General features: G+C 34.9%; 1 non-coding gene across 1 annotated transcript; it reads right to left on the bottom strand.

Annotated features, from left to right (window-relative positions):
* Positions 1-22,071: 22,071 nt before the first annotated feature.
* On the bottom strand, positions 22,072-22,175 carry LOC131811977 (U6 spliceosomal RNA). The gene has a single exon (XR_009346214.1). It is a non-coding gene; the product is annotated as a U6 spliceosomal RNA (small nuclear RNA).
* Between the last annotated feature and the right edge of the window lie 551 nt (positions 22,176-22,726).

The following is a 22,726-nucleotide window of genomic DNA, read 5'->3' as shown; positions in this document are numbered from 1 at the left end:
TATAAACTAATTTTTCCTAAGACTTGATGAAAAATTGGGAACTTATCTAATTTCTTTCTCAACTTGCTGTCTCTGAAACAAATTCTTTCAGGTTTTTACTAAAAAATGCTGAAAAATAACTGAAAACTAGTGAGAATAATAAATAATTCAATATAATATATGATATATATCAATATAATAAGTACCAATTTCCAAAAACCTTGAAGACAGTTGTGTCTGAGTTTAATTCAAACAGAAATTAAAACGGGCTAAATTTTGCTGAGTTACCTGGAGTTATATGTTTCACTGAGTCCCCCCAATGGATAAAGACCCTACTGTTTTTGTTGTCTTGGTGACTGTGTATTTCTACCCATCCCAATTAAAGCAATCTGCCTAATGAGAAATCTGTTTCCAGGCCAAAACAGGAAACTAAGCCTCGTATTGGCACTGAGTTCAAAAGGTTCAATAGGACCAATGTTTGACCTCTGTTTGACCTCTCAGCAGTTTCCACTGACAAAGCCTCAAGAAACACAATCTAGAGGGGCAGCCTTCTCACAAAGGAAATGCCCTCCTGTGTGAGGACAGTGATGAGCCTCATCTCCAAGCCATTCTCATGTATGGTTCGTTCTGTTTTCTACTTAGTAACTCCCTAACACAACTTAACCTGCCTTCCAGGTAAAGAAGAGAGTTTCCTATACAGACTCCAAATATTTCTACTCCAGAATTTAGGTGACTGATGTTGGCTTTTGGTAGAATTTTTCACCTTTATTATGGTCTCTTTTTACTATAATTCCTGGGATTTTTCTGTCATTCCTATTGCACTTCTTTTTGCTCAATTTTCTTTTGAAACTTAAAGAAACATTTTCTCATGAAACATATTCAAAAGCCAGTTATTATAAGATTGACTCCAGCCTGGGTATATTCCCTCCAGTGCCTTCTTTGGCAGATATGATCACTTTTGTAGTTCTTTGCATCACATTTTCCCTGGGAAACACGGAATAGATGCCAATACCTTAAATTCTTAAAGATACTGACTCTTTAGGAAAGACCCAATATGATTGTTTTTCCTTTATTTTCAGGACAGATATGAATGGTACAATATACATCTAGTGAGTAGCCAGAACTTTCTTATCTATTTCTTGAGTTCCTTTCCTTTTCCAAGCTGAGCAATTCCAACTCTCCCACCATGTACTCCTCTTAGAGGCAGGTAAACATCATCACATTAGATGCAACAGGAGCCACACTAGACTACATTTCCCCCCACAAGAGCAATTGAAAATTTGTTTTATGCAAATAGCATCTTGTGTTCAGGACTAAATGGTAAATACATTGTTAGTTCAGACTCTAGAGAGTGGAGCACAGAAATGGCACACCTTCTCCTGATCCCCAAAGACTAAATGGAGATAGACTTTATGGAGGTAATTTTGCTCCAAGAAAGCCCTTCTGGCTCACTTTCCACAGAATAGCAACTGGAGATGAATCACAAGCCAGCTTTGCCAAGAACACAACAGATCACATCCTCTTTTTTATATTTCTGAAATGAAGCTAACAACCTTGATGTAGACTGCAAAAATCTTAATGGATACAACTTTTTATACATAAGTATCAAATATTCCACTGAATTTACCCATCTCCCATTGAGAGACATGGGAGATTTGAGTTTCTTTGAACAACCAAAAATGAATGTGGCAATTAAAGCTGCCAACTTTTTTTTTAACTCCTTGTGGTCTGGTTCTTAATCCAGATAATATAAAAGTTAAGGCGAAGATTTTATATAACTTTTCCTTCCAACTTACACTTTTATGATTTTGCTTTAATCATTCAGTATTTAAGCATTTATCATGTCTAATATATTTTTAAATTTTGGAACACTGAAGCTTTATGTTCACATATGTTTTCTCACTGGATCCTTGCAATAAACCCTGTGAGGAGACTTGGGTAGGTACTAATATGGCTACTATTTAAACACAAGAAGGAGCCCAGAATCAAAAGCCACCAACGCTGAATTCACATTCTAAGCTTCTTTCAAACTATATAGTTCAAACTATAACTTGATTTTAGATGTTTATTTCTCTTTCTCTCATATTGGTTTTGCTGACCAACCTCATATGGGAGGTTGTTTTTAAGCTATCTGGTACTGACTTAATTATTCTACATGAAATTTTGCACATTCATTTGACTTTAACTTTGAAGCAATCCCATTTTTTGAATGCTGCTAAAATCATCCACAATACACACTTTAAATTAAGGGTGCCCAGAAGATCGTGAAAGCTGATGAGCTTTTAGAGAAACCTGGGAGACGTGTAGCCATAAAAGCAGTATTAGGGGGATATGTTTCTTGACCTAGAGTATGGGGAAAAACAAGAAAAGGAGAATGGTGTGTTTTCTATCCACTATAGTCATAAGATGCAATGCCTATTCCCTCTATAGAGTGTTAAGAAAAAGATTGATATTTACATTTAAAATATTTATCTACTCAATAATCAGAGCAAGAGAAATTAAAACATCAATAAAATAATATTTGTACCTTTCAAACTGATGATCTTCAGAGAAAAGCACTATGTCTATTATCACTCAGGCTGTGAAGAAAATTTATACACTAAAGAATCACCTATTTATTGATACAGGTGAAAATTCTGGCAAGAAAACAAGTTCTACCTAGTAATATATAGTAAATTTTCAATAAATAATTTCTGATTGATTAATTATAGTACATTCCTACTCAATTAGTCATCTCAGAAATATTTGTTGACTGTATGTACTTGGAAGGATGATGTACACTCAAAACATCAAATAAATATACAAGGCAATAAATAATAATTACACATGCATGATATGGGTAATAGTATTCTACATTTTTAGAAGAGAAAAAAAAAAATACACAAGGACAAGTGGCCAGAACAGGCCTTTCTGTCTGAATGATATTTGCTTTGTTTTGTATGAGGGACAAAAGTAAAGAGAGAAATGAAGAGGTAATTCCAGGTTTAACACAGCTACTGGGGAAGGAATGTGGGAATATTTGAGATATACTGTATAGTTAATTTGAGTAAATGGAGCAGTTGAATATCATGATGGCAAGGAGATAAAGAACTTTTCTTTCAAACTTACTTATGCCATCATTATCCAACCTCTAATGTATTATTGATGAGATTTTAAAAATCCATGATAAAAACACAAGCACCTAGATTCTTCTAGTTTAGTTTATTTAAATCATGACCTTAAGTAGTTTCATAAGTGGAAAACTAATTCATTTTATTTTCAGTAGTTGAATCTTATGTTGCAAATTACTGAGTGCCTTTTCTTTTCATCTATTCTTAAACTAAAAATATATATGTGGCAAGGATTGCAGTGAGGAGCTATTTGAATGGCCAGTTATTCCTGAAGGAGCTCAATGAGTTCAAAGTGACTATTGCCATAATATATCATTTTTGTTTATATTTACTTTCTGCCTCGGACTTGATTGTATTTAAATGCTTTTCATATCTAAGGTATGTGCCTCAATACTCCCTCAAATATACTTCAGATTATGCAATAAAATTAAATCCAGCTGCCCCACAGAATGAAGCTTAGCGTTAGAGAGAGTACTAAGGCTCTTAGTGCTAAGGGTATTTCTGCCCCCTGGAAAAATGAGGATATTTAGAGCCATGCATTCTTCCCTGAAATGCTACTGTCCTAATTATCCATGAAAAGCTTTTTCATTCCAAGATACAGAAATTTAAAAAAAATACAGCTAAATTTGTAATTTGTTTTGTTTTCTTATATTTTCTGAATCCTCCAAATGACCATACTCACAAAGAAAATAAGAGTAGAAGCTATAATGTGTATAAAATAAACCTATTCTTTAAACTCCCAGGTATAGTACATTTTAAATTATCCACAAACCCAATCCACTGTCATTTTTCATGAATTTCAAATGCTTCCAGCTTGGTTACTAGCAGCTTTTATATAATCTCTACTCCTAGATCATTTCTTATCATCTGTCTATGGAAACAGTATTCTTCAAGAGAAGAGTGATCTCCTCCACCTACAGCCAAAGGCTTTTTGACACCAGGATTTCTTATAATATCTTTCCTTCTTAGAAATTCTTTTTTTTGGGGCCCCTGGGTTGGGCCGCTGCCATTGGCTCGGGTCGTGATCTCGGAGTCCTGGGATCGAGTCCCGTATTGGGCTCTCTGCTCAGCGGGGAGCCTGCTTCCCCCTCTCTCTCTCTCTGCCTGCCTCTCTGTCTACTTGTGGTTTCTCTCTGTCAAATAAATAAATAAAATCCTTAAAAAAAAAAAAGAAATTCTTTTTTTCCTCTTTATTTTGGTAGGAACCCTGCACTTTCAATTCAGAGACCTCTCTAGTTTGCTGCATCCAATATTGATAGAATCTATTGTTATAGATACACAGCTCTTCAGGAATATATGAAAACAATGTAGTAGTTTCAACTTTGCATATTATTGCATTTTATCTATAATATTATGAAATTTCTGAATCATCTTATAATATTTTTTTTAGATTTTATTTATTTATTTGACTGACAGATATCACTAGTAGGCAGAGAGGCAGACAGAGAGAGAGGGGGAATCAGGCTCCCCGCAGAGCAGAGAGCCCTGAATCATCTTATATCTATTATATTCACGGGTAGCTATCATGTAATCTGCATTGGTATCAGTGCCTTGTTCCTTCTACTTCCTAAATTTCAGGTTTATATTGTCTGTGAGGAGATCTGTCCATTTTTGTGACCACCTTTTTTGCCCTTTCTGCTTATAATTCTGGGGACAGTAGATTCATTCTGCCCTCTAATTAATAAAACTGTGCAAGTTACTTACTGTTACATGGTATACCAACTCAGTGACTTAATAATGATGACAATACTCAGTTTTATTTATGAATTTTCAATTTGGGCAGGTTCAGTGGGGATGGCTCATCAGTGCTTTATATGACATCAGCTTGATGGGCTGTTTGATGCTGAAGAAGTATATATTTTCAAATGGTTCATGCACATATCTGGAAAGCTGGTATTGGCCATCTGCTGAGAGCTAGGCTGGAGGTCTTCATTCTTCTGCAAATGGGCTTCTCCATGGGTTTTTTAGAGTTTCTTTGCAACACAGCCAAGTACTCTGAGTCCTATGACCTACAAGAAAAGTTATCTAACCCTACATATATAGCATGTAATGAGACATAGAATAACTATGGTAGACTCTCCCATTGAGAAAGGGAAAAATTAGGACATACATAAAAGGCACTGGTTCATAGTATTTCTGAAACCTATCTAGGCACATGCTATCATTCACTGATTAGTGTTCAGTCTTTTTCTCTGGAAAAGATTCACCATGGCTCTTGGCTCTTCACCGTGAATCATCCTTTACTTTCTATCAAAAATATCCCAGTTTACCAGTAAGTAGTTTCTTAAGCTTCTTTGGATATAGTAAATTAGGGGCTCCCAAATCTCTTTCAATTCTGTACTAGCTCTGTACTTTTCAGTCCATGCTAGATAATTAATTAAAAGTTGGCAGGGTTTCTGTGAATCATATTATAACTCACTCCATTAGATAAAATCTATCAGCGCAAATCTCATCAACATAGGCTCTTTATTTTGGGCCCCAATGAGGCTACTTAACTCTATTATTTAAGTATAAGGCACAAATTAAAAACCATTAGAAACTATATTAGGCATTCCCTTAAATGTTTCTGAGGTGGGGGGGAACAAAACAAAAAGCATCTTATAATCATATCATGGAAGCTTTTATCATTAAGCAACACTAATCTAGCAATATACTGTATTTGGTATTTACCCTGAAGTCATTTCTAACTTTGAGAATCTATTTTCTGGTAGAGAAATGGGAAACATTTCTATTTTGAGCTTTAAACTCTGGTTCCTTTATATTTCCTCTAAATTTTGCTCAATAACTTAACAGTTCCTTCAATTCTCTCCCTATAGATTATCCTAGGCAGCTAGAAAAAGTCAATCAGCAATTTCTATGTTCTGTTCTAAAAATCTATCCAGTGAAATCCATGAGTTCATTAGGTCTCTTCTATATCTCTAATGATGTCATAGGCAATAGTGTTGACAGACATTCATGAAGAGGAACCTCTTATCTCTAGCCTCCATTCCACATGTTTTAGCTTTTTGTTACAGTGGTACTCCATTTCCAGGAACCAGTTCTGTTCAAGTTGTCTACTGCTTTGTAAGAAACATTCTCAATGCTTGACTTCAAACAGTGATTTCACTTTATCATACCATTCTGTGGCTCAGGAACTGTACAGGGTTCAACTGACATTGAGCTGATAGCTAGGTGATCTGGTGGGAATGTTTAGCATGAGAGTAGGGACGGCTGAAAGAATGGGCTGATCTGAACATTTCTCCCTTTCCAGGTAGTTTCAAGGCATCCTTAATTAAGTATTGTCTTCATCAGGGTAGTTGGGACTTCTTATTTGGTGGCCTAGGATTCTAAGATAGAGTGTTCTGAGAAACAGTAAGTAGTTACTTAAGGACTTGACTTAGAAAATGGCACAGTATCACTTCTGCTATATTATCTTGGTGAAGCAGTCATGGAAACTGCCCAGATTCAGAGTCAGGGTACATAACCATCGCTTCCCCCCAACCCTCAAACCTGCCATTTCTCTGTGGGAGCACTATCAAAGAATCCATAGATATCTTTAATGTACCACAGGGAATATGCACATCCAATGTAATTTATAGCAAACGTTTTTCAAAGAGGATTGATTTAACTTGAATCATTTATAAACCTACAAATAATGGTGGTGATCTGGATTATACATTTGTATATACTTTATTGGAGAAGATTTGGAATATATTTTGATCACTTAATTGTTTTCCTTTTTTCTCCCTAAAAAATGACAAATTTTTTTTAAAGATTTTATTTATTTATTTGACACTCAGAAATCACAAGTAGGCAGAGAGGCAGGCAGAGAGAGGAGGAGGAAGCAGGCTCCCCGCCGAGCAGAGAGCGTGATGCGGTGCTTGATCCCAGGACCTTGGGATCATGACCTGAGCCGAAGGCAGAGGCTTTAACTCACTGAGGCACTCAGGTGCCCCCAAAATGACAAGTTTTTGAGGGAAAAAACCATAACTCTTAGTTGGTAACACTTGGAAATTTCTATTTTACTTGATTTTTGGACATGTGCCAAAAAATTATACTTACTACACCTTTTCTTCTTTTCTCTTTCTCCACATGGCTCTCCATTAACTATAGGAAAACTTTCCCAATCTTCTTACTCTGAAGGTCCATATTCATTTCTCTGATCATTTCCTTTTTTACACTTTCACCTCTTATTAGTTTCTGCTAAGGCTGACAAACTTCATATGCTATTCTTTGCTATAAGCTAAGAGATCTTTCTGTCTCTTTCTGAAACTTTTGATCTGCTATTTCTTGCCTTGAAACCATCAAGCCTGCTGTTTTTATATCTTAATTGGTTTTCTTAATTTACCTATATTTATTCCCTAAAAGATGGCAGGATAATTTTTTCAATTTTCTCCAACTCTTACATATTTCACAACATTTACATTTATATAAAAAAGGCATATTTCTTTTCATTTCTAATATCTTTTATAAGGCTGCATTAACTTTTACTCTGTTTTTCTCTTATACTTGAGCATGATGACTTTATAGACAAGAAAAAAAAAAGTAGAGCAGAGAATCATGTTTTTTTACTTGTTAAAAGAAGGTTTGCCTGACCAAAGCTTTATTTTCAGATGTTATTGGTTTCTTTTTTGTCTTGAACCTTAGTTTATCAAATCTAGAAATTGTGTGGGATTCTTGACCTACTATAATCTGGAAATATATTTAGACTGGGCAAAATGCTTCGGAAGAAAATAAGACTATGACCTCCTCTGAACTCTTGTCCTATTTGTAGAATAAAAGCAAAGAGCAGTGCAGAAATGCAGAAACACTGACAGAAAACCTCTGAAGTAAACCTCAACCCCAAAAAACTTTTCTGTAAAATGGAAAGCCCATTTTATGTTATTTTTTTTTCAAGTCCTCTATGGGTTACTTCATTGTAATCCAGTATAATGTTGTCAAGGATCAAAATAAACTGTTTTATGATTATTATATCCAGGCTGTGAGATTGGGACTAGAGAAAGAAAAGAAACGAAAGACAGAAAGAAAGGAAGGAAGGAAGGAAGGCAGGCTAAACTAATCTTAAAAAAAAAAAAAAAAAGTCAAATTCCCTTTGAGGATTGTTCTCATTGAATGATAATGGGAAGGGGAATCGAAAGGAAAGGTTACTGTTTCATGAGGTTATTTTATGTTATCTTTTCCCTGATAACACACACATGTGCACGTGCAAGTGTGCATATGCAACACTTGAAATGTTTAAGTTAAAGAAAGGGAATGCTTTTATCATTGTCATCAACATTAGAAATTCATTAAGGTATGCAAAAGACACACTGCCGAATACTGAGTACATGCTATTGTCAGGACAGAAATTAAGAGACATTTGTTGAACATTTGCTGAATGCCCAACCTTATGCTGGGCATGCATGTTCATTTGTGTTACCTTCATTATAACATGGTGATAGCAGAAAGTGTTTGCCAAATAAATAATACAGATCATAAGTGATAAAATCTAAAGAAAGTCAAAAGAAGGTTATCTTGATGAGTACTCACTCATAAATATAGATTTTATAAGAAGAAAATGAAGCAATGCGAAATATCAAACTGAAGGGAATGGCATTAGTTTGGACCCCACATAGCCTTGTGGGAGATCAAAAGGGTATATCTTGTTTTTGAAGCAAGACCAGAGCCAAGAGAGGTGATTGTTCACATTATGCCACACAAGATGTCCTTCTTCTGGAACCTAAAGTATACTTTCTTCTCTCCCAGGTGAACTACTAAGGCAATGTTCTTCAGAAGACAATGTAATCCCTGGATAATTTTATTTGTCAGCAGATAGCAGACTCGCTGGAGTAACTACTTTAAGCCCTTGCTATAGTGTCAGGATTCTAAATCTTACCTTCACTTCTATCTACAAAAGTTAATTTTGTGCATAGTCATACTTCTCTTTTATTATATAATGTACCCAGATAGGCTTTTATTTTTATAGGTGCCATAGGCACTACAGTAAGAAAATTTTAATATATTGCATTATAACATGAGGGGTGGAAAACTATGGCCCACAAGTCAAATCTGCTGACTGTTTCACACAGCCTACAAGATAAGAATATTTTTTACATTTTCAGATAGTTGAAGAAAATCAAAGTAGAATAATATTTCACAACACTTGAGATTATATGAAATTCAAATTTTAGAGCCCACAAGTAAAAGTGTGTGTGTGTGTGTGTGTGTGTGTTTTAAACAAGTTCATGTTCAGTTGTTTACTTATGGACTATGGGTGCATTTGTGTTACTACAGCAGAGCTGAGTAGATGATATTAAACTATATGGTTCACAAACCTGTATTTGCATATTTCCTGTCTGACCCTTTACAGAAAAGTTTGCTAACACCTGTTAGGCATGTGATTCGTTCAGAATTGAAAATGTTCCGAAACAAACTTGCATTGTTTACCTCAGACAATGGAAGACTTTAATATTCTTCACTGGATTTGGATTGAGGGTACTCTCAGACATAGAATGAGTCCTTGCATTTGTGGAAACCTCTGCTGACAGATATTTTGGGATCTATATATTTGTCTATCAGATGAAAAAGGTGGAAAATTGGCTTAGAATATAATGCAGACTGTTTTAAAATTTCCTTTTGAGTCTGTATATATTAACCAAAAGGAATGGATCAATGAGGATTGTACATTCAGGGAGAGGAGACAATATCAATAGTTTTGCAATAAATTTCCCAAAAACCTTGACGTTGGTGAAAAAAAATACTATTTACTTCTAAAAGCAAAACAAAACAAACACCAAAAAAGCCCTTTCATATGCTGATTTCAAGGCATTGCTCTAAGAAGCTTTAAAATTCCCCTGCATTGGGTAGCATGCTTTTATCCAATGACATAAATGGAATGCTCTTTCTTAGTTCTAAACCACTATATTCCTTTTCTTGGATGTGTTGCCCCCTCAAATTCCTTCTAATTCATCAATCCTTGATCCTTAGAATTCTCTTATTTCCCATAAAACTGAGATTCTGAACCTAACTTCCTAAAATAATTTGCCTATTGGAAAGATGTCCATGGAATACTCAGATAGCAAACAGCCACCAAAGTCACTTTGGAATTTTCAACTGACTGCACATCAAAACAATTCTGAAAGGAGAGGCTACCAAGCAACCTTAGAAAGTAGCATTGCCAGGGATCCAGAGAATATCAAGGTGACATTTGTAGGTACACGAAAAATAGTACAATGAATTCACATATTAACCACTTATGAAAGAAATGTCGTGATGCTTTATTTCCAACCTCTGAACAAATTCAAAAAAGTATGTAAGTCCAATTATTCTAAAGAACAAATCACTACCATATATTATTATTATGTAGAGATAATGATGGGTAATAAGAATATCTCATCATATTTCTATCTTGTTCATCTCAAACTAGGTAGATTATCTCTAAATTCTATCAACTTGTTCCACCATCTATTCATTGGTTCCCACATTTTCTTCTGCCTAGAATTTTTCACACTTTTCCTTTTCTATTATATCCAACAAGATGGCTCTCAGACAACTGGGAACAGCTAGGGATTAGGAAAAAAACAGAAGCAAGTGGTAAGCCAAAATGGCAGTTGTTCAGGTCAGATTCCACAAACAGGTAGGAAACTCAATAAAAATGATATTGAGGAAAGATTTTATAGTAAATAGAAATAAAGGTAAGAAGACAAGTTTAGGCATGAGGAGGCATCAGGGATGACCACAGAGTTGGTTCAGAAACATAATCAAGGATGTCCAGAATAAAACTACAGTAAAGACAAATGGACTTGAAGTTTACACATCAAGAGTGCAGATTTTCCCTATGTAAATTCCCTGTACGGGCCTGGCAAATTCCAATTTGTAAGTAAGTTTTGTTGAGATCTGCCACATACTTATGCTGAGGTACTTGAGAAGCATTCTATTTAATTTTTTTCCTTAGTAGTCTTGACAAATTTCTTTCTTCTGATACATCATAAGATACTCTCACATTCCAGATGGCTGACAAAGAGTGGTAGGATAACCTTTATGCAGGAAATGCTTTTCAGTTGGGTTAAAGAACATGGGCCTGTAGGAAGAATAATTCTGCTACTTAAATTTGGAAAACTATTTTTCATTGGAATATTAAACTTAAAAAGAAATATTTCTCATAATTACTATAGTGGAAATTTTATCATTATTTAGTAGACTCAATATAGTGATTCAGAAATTCAAAAAGCATCTGAAACTTTTGGGGAAAAAGTGATGAAAAACGACATTTTATTGTCTCTTCCTCAAATTAGCTATAACAGAAGTGCTATTTGAGAACCACCTTCTTGTCAGATGATAGTAAAAGTGATTCCACATTCTGTGAAGCTCTCTGAGTCTGACTCATGTTTCCATGACATAGAGGCTGGGGGAGATGCTGGAAAGGTGACTATAATTTCAACGATGCTTCTGACCTTGAATTACTCCTTTTTATTCTATTTCTGGCCAGCACTGCATCTTCAAAATTTGAAACTGGGCCAAGTACACTAATTTATAAAATATGTCAAAAGACAAAATCCACCCACACCAAGCATCCATGAGATGGTAACTTTTTTCAATCCAGGGAAATCATTTTGCTGGCTCTTCTCATCCTCTTTCATTTTCATTTCTCTGCCTGCTTTTATGAAAAAACTGGCTATCTCTTTTTAGTTCTTGTTCCTAAAAGTACATATCACAACACACTTGTACAAGAAGGAGATTGTCAAAAAACTAAAATGAACTGCATACTTTAAGACACTCTGAACTCTAGATGAAAGCACACTACGAGAAAAAGTAAAAGAGAAAGAAAAAGAAAACTAAAATGTATAAGAAAATAATATGTACAAGAAACAAAGATATGGTCACAACCTCAAACCACAAATGATAAGCATTTTTTATATAATAACATCTGAACATGTCAAGGGATCTATGCTTCCATAGATTTTGAGAAAGATTCAGATATACCTGAAATACCTGAAATTCTTAGCCTGGCTGCTCTTCCTTACATCTCATATTTTATCTGGAATAGTCTCTATTCTTTTGTTGTTTTAAAATATCTCATAGTCTTGATAATCTAGTTTTATATTTCTTCCTTTTCAAGGATTTTCATAGACAATTCTATTCTCTTATTCCACTCCTGAAATCACAGCATTTAATACCTCTGTTGCTCTTTAGTTCCATTTACTTCATAGAACCCTAGGAATAATAAACCTAGTATTATTTAACTTTAAGAAATACGTAAAAATTCAATTCATTTTTCAGTTATAACCTGATTGAGGGTGGGGGCACTATTTTATGTGTCTAGTCTTTTTTGTTGTATCTAGCACGATGGTTTTTTGCCAGTGAATGCAGTATAATGATTTGCCAATTTAATTTTATGTTATATATGAGCTCAAATTTATGTTTGTTAGAAGGTAAATGTAACATTGCATTTGCTTAATTTCAGCAGCAAATGAATTTTGAAAAGAAAAACATGTTATTAAGAGTGTGATTATATTATATTATTATAATATTTGCAGCAGACATCTTCTGACATGGCTTCAAATAATCCCTGGCTCTAGATATCCATGTGCGATGCAATTCTCTTCCCCCTAAGTATGGGCTAGATATGGTGTCTTGTTTCTAAAGAATAGAATATGGTAAAAGTAACAGGATGTCACTTTGGCGATTGATTTATATAAGACTATGACTTTCATTTTGCTGGTAGACTTGCTTTCTTGTTGTCTTTGATGGAACAAACTGTCAGAATGTAGAGGGCCACGGAGCAAGAAACTGAGGTCAGCCTCCTAGCCAATTGCTAGGAATGAAATGAGGCCATCAGTCCAACAACCTGCAAAGAACTGAATCTTCTTAAAGCCAGGTCAGTAAGCTTGGAAGTGGGTCCTTCTGCAGGCGATCTGCAGATGAGAACTCAGTCCCTGACTACAGAGACCCTGAAGCAGAGGATTCAGCTAATCTCTCCCTTCACTCTTCACCCACAAAAACAAAAATGATACATGTATGTTGGCTTAAGTCATTAAGTTTTGAGATACCTTATTAAATATTATTTCTTTCACATACATTTGCATGGCTGAAATTCTATAAAACCTATAACTGAAACTTTTAAATCCTTCATTTGTTGCAGTCGATATTCTCTGCCTGAGCAGGAGTATGATCAGTCATATATCTTGATTCTATGAGTAAAACCGAGAAGAATTTTACCTGTTATATCTCATTTCAAAGTTACAACAATGCTGTGAGGTAGATTGATAAGGAGAGACAGATGTCTATATTATTGCCATTTTTAGAAGACACCAACACTAATAAAGGTTTAAGGTGTATAGATAAGTGTGAACCATATGTCTATAAAGTGAAGGTGAAAGTGAAATTATATTTTAGGGTACTCACATCCTATGAGCAATTGCTTCTTTCACAAATGTTTATGGTTTTTCCTACTTCTTCATGAAAAAATAGATAGAAAGAGAATAGACTATAATTATGTGTATGTGTGCGTGCACATACGTATAGCTAAAACAGCATCATCATCATCATTTTATTTGAGAATATTGTCTTTCCCCTAAGTGTAAGCATTCAGCCTTCCACTTCCTAGGGAATTAAAAGAATCAAACCATTTGCAACATGCTAGACTGGGGAATTTGAGATTCCCACATAGGATTTGTTCTCCTGAGACTAACCCAGCATTGTTTCAGATAAAGACTGAAATATCGGCCCCCTCCCTGGATGACTATATAAAATCAGAGGAATGCCAAGGAAGACTTCGTAGTTTTCCCCAGCATTTGCTTTCACACCTTTTTGTGCCACTGAGCAAATATTTAACAAAGAGAAATATGGCAGCAATTTCTCCCAACTAGTAAGAAACTCAACATGTGATGGCAAGTTATACTAGCTTTCTGGAGTATTAACATGCTCAGTTAATACTCTGTGTCTATTTGTATGTGTTTGTGTGTGCTCTTACATACTTAAATCAACAGAGAGTATGACCTCAATTTAGGTATTTATGAAAAATGCCAGAAAAAAGTATTAAAATTGAAAAAGATACTAAATGAACCATATATGTATATGTAAGTATATATGTGTATATATGCATAAAATATATAAACTAATTACATATACATATCTCTAATATGTTTTTTAATAAATAATTTATTTATTAATCCAGACATCATTCCTGGAGCTAAATATGATCAAGAAATGACAAAGTTCTCTGGAACCCTCAAAGACTCCTTAAGTGCTAAATAATGAGTCAGTACTCAGGTGGAGCTAGCCATGTGAGATATGGGCAGACATGACATGCTTCTTGGGTCTTACATTAAAGGGCTCAAGCCCACAATTACCATTCCCTTTCAGCATTATCCCTTATTCTTTGTCCTGGAAAAACTGTTTCTAAAATAACGACCTCCCAAACTCCACCCCCCCCAAATTATATATTTGAGTCAAGTTTTGTGCCTTATTTCGTTGTCTTATTTCTTTAAGGGTAGGACCTACAATATATGTGTTTTCTGCGTTGGGTCATGCCCTAAATTACTCATTCAGCAATTACTTCATACCTATTCCCAGTACTCAGAGAGCCTTTCAGAGGGATAGGAATCAAACTTGTGAGGGTAGTTTTGCAAGTATTTAAAACAGTAGCCATTATGCTGAGAATTTTCTACTTTACACTCTACTCAGAAAATTGTTAAAATCATTAAATTCTGGGTTGGACCTCAGTTTCTTATGTACTGCCTGAATTATGATAATCCCTGCAGCTAGCTATACATTCATTTATGGAAGAAATAGTTCTTTCAAATGATCAATTTTTGTACATTGTCTCATAATTTATTGATCTGTGAAAATCTACTTTTTGGAATAATTTCTTTTGGAAATTCTAACTAATAAACAATTATTTCCAATTTATTCTGTGTTCAATGATCAGTGTATTAGTTAGGGACTCTAGCTACTAGACAAACAAATCCCCACATATGCTAATTTAACAAAATAAAAGAGTAAACTTTTACTTAGGTAGAGGATTGATGTAGGCATTCCTTATCTGCAGGCAGCTTTCACCTGGATTGTGCCCCAGAGACCCAGTATTCTTGAACCTCTTGTTTCTACCTTCTCCTATTGACTTGTGAGTCCTGTCTGAATGCCAGTCAGTGGCTGGTGTGAGAAACAGGGAAGAAGTTACACCTCCATTCCACTCCTAGCCACAAGGTTACCTCTGGATACAAGGGGTTTGTGAAGTATCTCCAGCTGAGCATCTGCCTCCTGCCACCAGTCATTAGGGAAAGAAAAATATGGAGTGGGAAATATAAATATTTGAAAGTCAGTAGCTCTCTCTGTCTTTAAACCTTGTCCTGCAAAGATGAGTACTTAATTGTACACGTTCTTATAATGGATTATACTTAATTTTTTTGGTGGTTGATTGTTTCTGTAGAAAATTAACAGCAGATATAAGGCAGGAACCATGATTTACTCAAGGTACTTCATATAGTCTTGTACATGGTGAAGGCACTTTCCACTCCTGATAGAGAAGTCCGACCCTTCTAATCCTCTGTACTCACACCATGTACCTAGGCTTCAATGGCAAGAGGCAGCTAACAAGTTATTCTCTCCATTCTAATAAGAGAGTTGTAGTCTCCTCAAAAACCTTGAGTTTACCCATGGGTAGCCTTAGCTATTCTAGCTAATGACTCCATTGTTCCTAGAATTCCAAGACCAACATTGGCATAAACATCTGCTCAAGTTGTCAAAAGTATAAGAATGCCATACAAAATTTTGTGCATATAGTAGTTGTAGTTTGGTTTGGTTTTTATCTTCTAATGAAATATGTGCATAAATAAAGCAAATGAAAATTTCTGCATTATAATCATAATGTTGCTAACAAACATACTTTGCATTTGTATAGTGTTTGTAGAGTGTCTTTTACTTTTCAAAGCACTTCCACAGTGTTCATATGTTTACTTTTTAGAGCCATCTGGTGGTATAGGAAGATATGGATTATTATCACCAGTATAGTATGCAGACATTTTAGCCTAGTGTGGACAAATTAGTTTCTTATATTATTATAAATTAGTGCTGACACTAAAACAAGAATGGATGTTTTGGGGTTCACAAACCACTTGTTTTTCACAAAATGCACAAATTATGAGGTTTTTTATGGTAGGTATATATGTATTTCAACTTTCATTACCTATTTGTACTTTGAAAAAAAGTGTTTTAATGAAAGACCCCATGTATATGAAGACAGTAGTGTTAGTGATTACTGTTTAGCATGTCTATTACCCATTTGACATTTTTACCTTTCCCCTCATGGGCACCAAGTGAACACATCTCCTCTTATATAACTTTAAGAGGTCAAAGGAGGACATGAATTACAATACCATGAATATATCCAGTGTTATTTATAATATGGAATTTTCTTGTTGCACTGTTGGATGGTCCATAGGTTTTTCCTCTTGATCTGAATGCTAAGATCAGGAATGTGTCCTAAATATTTTAGTACCTGTTAGAACTTTATTATAAAAATATAATCCAAATTGGGAAGTTTTCTCTCTTCTTAAATTGCAGTGATTTTTTGCTTAATGAATGCCATGTGTTTACTCTTCGTTTGTGAAGTAAGACTTATCTCTAATGTTCTAAATTTAAATTGAGTTTCAAGAGAGCCTCAGTTCGTTAATTAGTCTTCTAGGATTCAGCGGTCAAGGTTGTATTCCCTCAAGCCAGTCCCTTCACCATTTTAGAAGCAGCAGTTGTGTTCTCCTCTCAGCCTTCATTTTCCAGACTAAGAGTCCCTAACTCTTTAGACTGTTCCTCTGAGGATATGCTACACACATAAATCAGGTTTCCAAGGAAGCTAAAAGAGGTAATTATTATTTGCATTTGGGGCATTTAAAAACTCAAAGCTCAGAGGTGAGGATACTTAATTCTAGCTACTTCACCAGATTATAAATTTCTCCTGGGAGCACAGCTCCTTCTGTTTGTTTTATCTACATCTTTACTCCTTAAGATTCCAGTGATACAACCATACAAATAACCCTGACTCTAGGGTTCTTAATAAAAAATACATTAGGACCCATCAATTTACTAATCCCAATTCATGTTTCTAGGTCCTTCTCAGCCAAAGAAAATAGACTTGTACTATTATCTAGGGGATTATTTTACCAAAAGAAGGAGACTTTTGGAACAATGAGGTGACACATTTCCTTTTACCTTCTACATTACAAAAATTATTTCCATCTGAATTGTATGGATCCACACCCACCTCTCTTCAGTGAGTAGTTACAATCCAGGTATACTGTGAGTAATCATCTTCCCCAACCTGAATGGTTTCCTATGGTTTAGTTACTACCAAAGGACAAAGCAGAAGTGCCTTTCAAGGTCTTTTTTAGAGTTTATACCAAATTTAAACTTTTTTTTTCTTCTTTGGCCTCAAAGTTACATTTTAATTACAGTGCAATAATTTGAGGAAGACTGGTAATAGGGAAAACTTTTAGACCTTTTGTTCTTTAGTGCAGTCAAGGGAAACCTCATTAGAGAGGATTTTCTTAGTTAGCAGGGCTTCGAGGTTAATGAGCTGTGAGTGATAATATATAGTAGTAATCCCTCCTGGCAGTAACAGGTTGTATTTTATACATTTCTTAATCTCTATAGGAAAGGAGGTGATGGGAGAGGGTGAGAAGGAAACCAATTTAAGGAGCCTGGGGATGTTCCAAAAATCCCACTCCTGGCATGAATCATAATTGAAAACTTCATATGTTTAAACCTGAGAAGCTGAAAGATGAGTGAGTAAAAAACATTCTTCCATAAACTGATTTTAGTGACAAAATGGTATCCTGGTGTGATTCCAAAGATGGACTAAATGAGGTTCCCCAAAACTGGCATCACTGAGAATAATTTCCTTTTGATGTCATATGTTTGCATAAGGAAGAGCCAACAAAGCTTAGAGTCATAAATCTTGGCTCAGTTTGATAACAATGATGCACAGTGAAAGAAGGGGGTGGTGTTAATAAGAGGATGTCCCTGAGCTGAATGCAATTTTGGGGATACAATTTATACGGCTTAATTCCACAGTGGGTTAGCTCTGAAATAGACTGAGATGCTTCATCAAATGGCCTTATTTTCAGAACGAGTATAGTGGTCCTTATGAACTTTTTATACTTATTTTATTTGGCACTTTCTTTGTTGTTGGGAACACTCTAGAAATCAACTCAGTTCATACCTTCAGTTTAAATAAACAGAACTGTCTTTCCAAGCAATGTTCAGAGTTCAATTGGCTTAGCCACAATGTCATTATATTTGAGTGAGATTAGATACCTTTATGTAAAGAAAGGAAAGGAAAGGAAAGAAAGAAGGAAGTTTCTTTTTCTCTTCCTTTGCTAGGTTTGCTTTCATAAGTTTGCATTTTAAACTATCATCAATTATTTATACATTTAATGAAATAAAGTTCAAAATCCTTGTTCTGACATTCAAGGTGATCCAGAATTTGATATTGTCTAATGTTCTATTTTATTTCCCATTTCTTTCCTTTGTTAGAAACAAGCCAGAATACTGATTTTCTCCCAAATATGCAAAACCCCTTTCCACCTTCAGTCATTAGGTTACTGTTTCCTGGAATAATCTCCTTCACTTCTAGTTATTTGCCTCCTATTCTTTAGGATCTAGTTTAAAAAACAATCAATGAATAAAACAAATATACTTACATTCTCCATGAAATCTTCCTTATAAATCTATTTTGGAAAAAAAGAGAAAAAAATTCTCTCTTCATTATCTCATGAAATACTATTCTTGTGGATATGTTTGAAAATATTTTGAAAAAAAATTTGAAAGTGCTTTAAAAGTCAAAGTTACTTCTCAACTTACTGGTATTCTAGCTCCTTTTTCATATAATAAATAGCATTTTAACATGGAAAACTTAAAAAAATCATCTCTGAACAAAAAAAATTGTGATTCCAATAGATTTTATATCATGAAAAACAAACATATTTCCTTCCTTCCTTATTTAATTTAATTTAAAGATTTTATCTATTTGTTTGTTTATTTGACTTTACCATTAATATATGAAGCTTTAATTACTCTCCAGTCTCTTGCACCATTCTTGGATGAGTTTCTTAGAGTAGAAAGTTTACCAAGCTGAGAAATTACTGAGAACATTATCAGTGTTTCTTTCCCTTGGCACTTTTGGAGGAACTCTGCCAAATGCTTCTTCAAATATTTGAAACTCCTTATTAAGAATCCCCATTAATAGAAAATTCCCTTTTTTTGTGTATTTCTAAGAATATGATAAGACAAAAAACATTTATTTTTCCAGCTCGTGGTTGGGCACCAGAGACACCAAGGACACTCTAGATTTAAATGCATGCCTACTTTGCTTTACTCAGGGAGACTAGTGAGTATTGGGGTCCTCTATGCAGTATGCAGGGCCTTCTACCCTGCACTCTAGCGACTCTTACTTAAATTTCTGGAATGCAGGGCTAAGACTGAGTATGCTATGCTTCTTTACCTTTGTAGGAGCTAAATTTCAAAATCAATTGTTGCTCTTCTACCATCGTAATTGAAATAGCTCTTCTCTTTCAAACCATAGAAACCCTTCTTTATAACACTCAACAATTTATATTAACTCTGAGTTCTTATCTCTGTTTTTCCATGTTGATTCAAGACTTTCAGTGATTTCTAAGACACTTAAGACACACCTGTAAGTGACTTCTTCAGCAGGAGTTAGATCGATTACTTAGTCATTTAATTTTACAACCTTTCTTTTGTGTTCTCAATATTTCCTGGATCAAGATTTAATTGGGAGAAAAAGCATTGTTTGTTCTTTTGAAAGGAAAATTATAGATCAATAGAAAGTATATATAAGCCATTTTTCTACAGTTTTTAATGAAAATCTGGGTGATTAGGGCAAAACTTCTGCCTTTTTCCTCACAGTCATAATTTTGAGCTTTTTGGTGCTCAAGAACAAAACTTCAGGTTTAGTATGCTTAAATTAAATAACATATTCTAAACAAATCTTACCTTCTTGATTTAGAAGTTTAAGTCCTTAAGAGAAGGACATTTTGGCAATGGGTTAGAATTTTGTTACCACTGCAGGGATGTCTTTAAAGAACTGTTATTTCTTCAACCACTCTTGGATAAAGTAGTTACCTAGCATTTCATAAGAAAAATTTTAAAAATAAGTTCCAGAACATTTCCTAGCAGTTAATGTTAATAAGATCTTGTTCCTTCAGGAGATCAACAGTAGAATATTTTACAGGGAACTCTTTATTGCTGAGCACACTCAGAATAACTGCTGGAGGCCACACTTCACCAGAGTTCATGAGGCTGGTAAGTACAAAATAGGAGATAGAGAGATGCATGAAGCTTCCATATGACCCTAAAAACTGTGTAGGTTCTACCTATAATTCCTTTCTTTAGATTCTTATCTTTTTCCATGCCTCTCAACATAAATAAAATCCCATAGATACTCCATACATGATATATTTCTTATTTTATTCATTGATTAAGTTTGATCTTGATGTTCACCTTAACTTGAAGTATAATAACAAATATGGTTGGAAAAGGGAAGGATCACAAAGGTAACCCCACTGTGCTATTGGTACTGGACTAAATGCTTCAGGTTCATCTTAAGCTTTTTCTCCTCCAATGGCAATAAAACTGTTATCAGAGTGGTTTCCCTGGACATAGAGGAAATGAACCTATAATATTTCCTGAAATTAATTCATCCCCAAATTTTGTTGTATTTACTTTACCTAAATTACCAGCATTAAAAATTAATCTGTTCTCAAATTCCATTTGGAATCCTGTCATCAAGTTTTCTGGATTAATTCAAATTTTATTTTATGTATTTGGTTTTGAAAATACTGCAAACACTGTATATAATGAACTATTAATGTAGAAATTACTTGAGTCCTCTTTGATTCAATCCTCTCATTCACTAAGTGTCTATCTACTCTGTTCTAAATAACTTGCCAGGTATGGGGAAGTAAAAGAAGTGTTAAGTGTAATGTTTATTCCTAAAGAAACAGATAGAGCCTTGAGTCCAGGTTTTAGAGAGGATTCTTCTTTCCCATGCTCTACTCATACTAACCCATAATCAATTCATTTCATCCTGCTCTCCAGAATATATTTCCATTTCTGTTACTTCTGTACAGCTCTATCACTGTCAAGCTCATCCAAACCACTAACATTCTTTGCCAGGACAAAAGAAAGAGCTTCCAGAAAGTCCTACTTTCTCAGGTATAGACCTGCCTTCTTTATCCTATAATGTATTTGTCCCCAAATAACCAGTCATCTTTAGAAATTTCAAATTAGACCATGCCCCCCCACCTTAAATTTTCCAATCATTTAAATTAAAATCCAGACTCCATTCTCAGGTTCCATGCTTGTTCTTCTGACCTCATATCCTATAACACTGCTACTAAGTAGGAAGAGTGTCCCTTGGAAGCAAGTCAGAATTTCTGGAATGAGGACTAGGAATTAGTGCATTAACAGGTCCTCCATGTGATCCTGATGCATGCTAGAATTTGGGATCATTGTCCCACAGTTCTTTTTTTCCTTGCTGGGCATGCGCCAACCCTATAGGATTTTTTTCTGCTCTTTGAACCAGTACATTCAATTTTGTTGTCAGGACCTTCAACACCCTATCTGCTTGGAATGTATCTACTCCTGACCTTTGTATGTTTTTCTCATTGTCAATTAAGTTCCTACTAAATACTATGCCTTCAGAATCTAAGATACTTGCAATATCTAATGCTGTCCTCCTCGTCCCTTTCTTCTGCATAAGTTCTTGTTTTCTTTTTCTTTTTTTTTTTTAAGTTTTTATTTAAATTCCAGTCAGTTAACATATAATATTAGTTTCAGGTGTACAATACAGTATTCAGCACTTCCATACAACACCTGGTGCTCATCAGGACAAATGAACTCCTTTATCCCCATCATCTATTTAATCCATTTCTTCCCTTCTGGTAATCATCAGTTCGTTTCTCTATAGTTAAGAGTCTGATTCTTGGTTTGCCTCTTTCTTTTTTTCCCCCCAAATATGGAGAGCTTCATGAATTTGCATGTCATCCTTGCACAGAAGCCATGTTAATCTCTGTATCATCCCAATTTTAGTGTACGTGTTGCTGAATTGTGCATGGTTCTTATTTTCTTAATAGTGCTCACTACTACTTCATCTTGTTTCTTTATGTATCAGTCATGATATACTGGAACTTAGGTCCTAAGACTAAAAACAAGTTATCCTAAAATGGGGTGCAAGACTATATACAGCACTTGTAATAGGAGGTTGGAGAAAATTAGTTTGTACCCTGGAGATTTTCTCAGCTCTAGTGTATAAAATAAGTTTGTATATGTTTGAGAGGCCTAAAAAAGGGCTGTGTGAAAGAAAGTTTGAATGTAGAGGAGGCAGATGTGTTTTGGGTCTCACTCCTTCTATTAGGTAAGGACAGCCATGTTTTTCTTATCCTCTGGCAGAGGACCCCACAGAATTTTCTTTGAGAGTTACTATGTGTCTCCTGCAGTGTGTTGGACATTAGATTTATGTCTGAGAAAATCTCAAGTGTGAGAGATAGGCTGGTTATCTATTCTGATAGTGAAATGAAAGAAAGGAAAGGTGGTTGGCTGCCTTGGGCAATCTGTGCTCCTAGACTTTGAAGAGGAAAAGGATGCAAGATAAGCACTTCCTTTAG

This window comes from Mustela lutreola, chromosome 11, assembly GCF_030435805.1.
Source record: "Mustela lutreola isolate mMusLut2 chromosome 11, mMusLut2.pri, whole genome shotgun sequence".
NCBI lineage: Eukaryota > Metazoa > Chordata > Mammalia > Carnivora > Mustelidae > Mustela > Mustela lutreola.
Note: the sequence above shows the minus strand (reverse complement) of the source record. Positions and strands in the feature narration are given on the sequence as shown.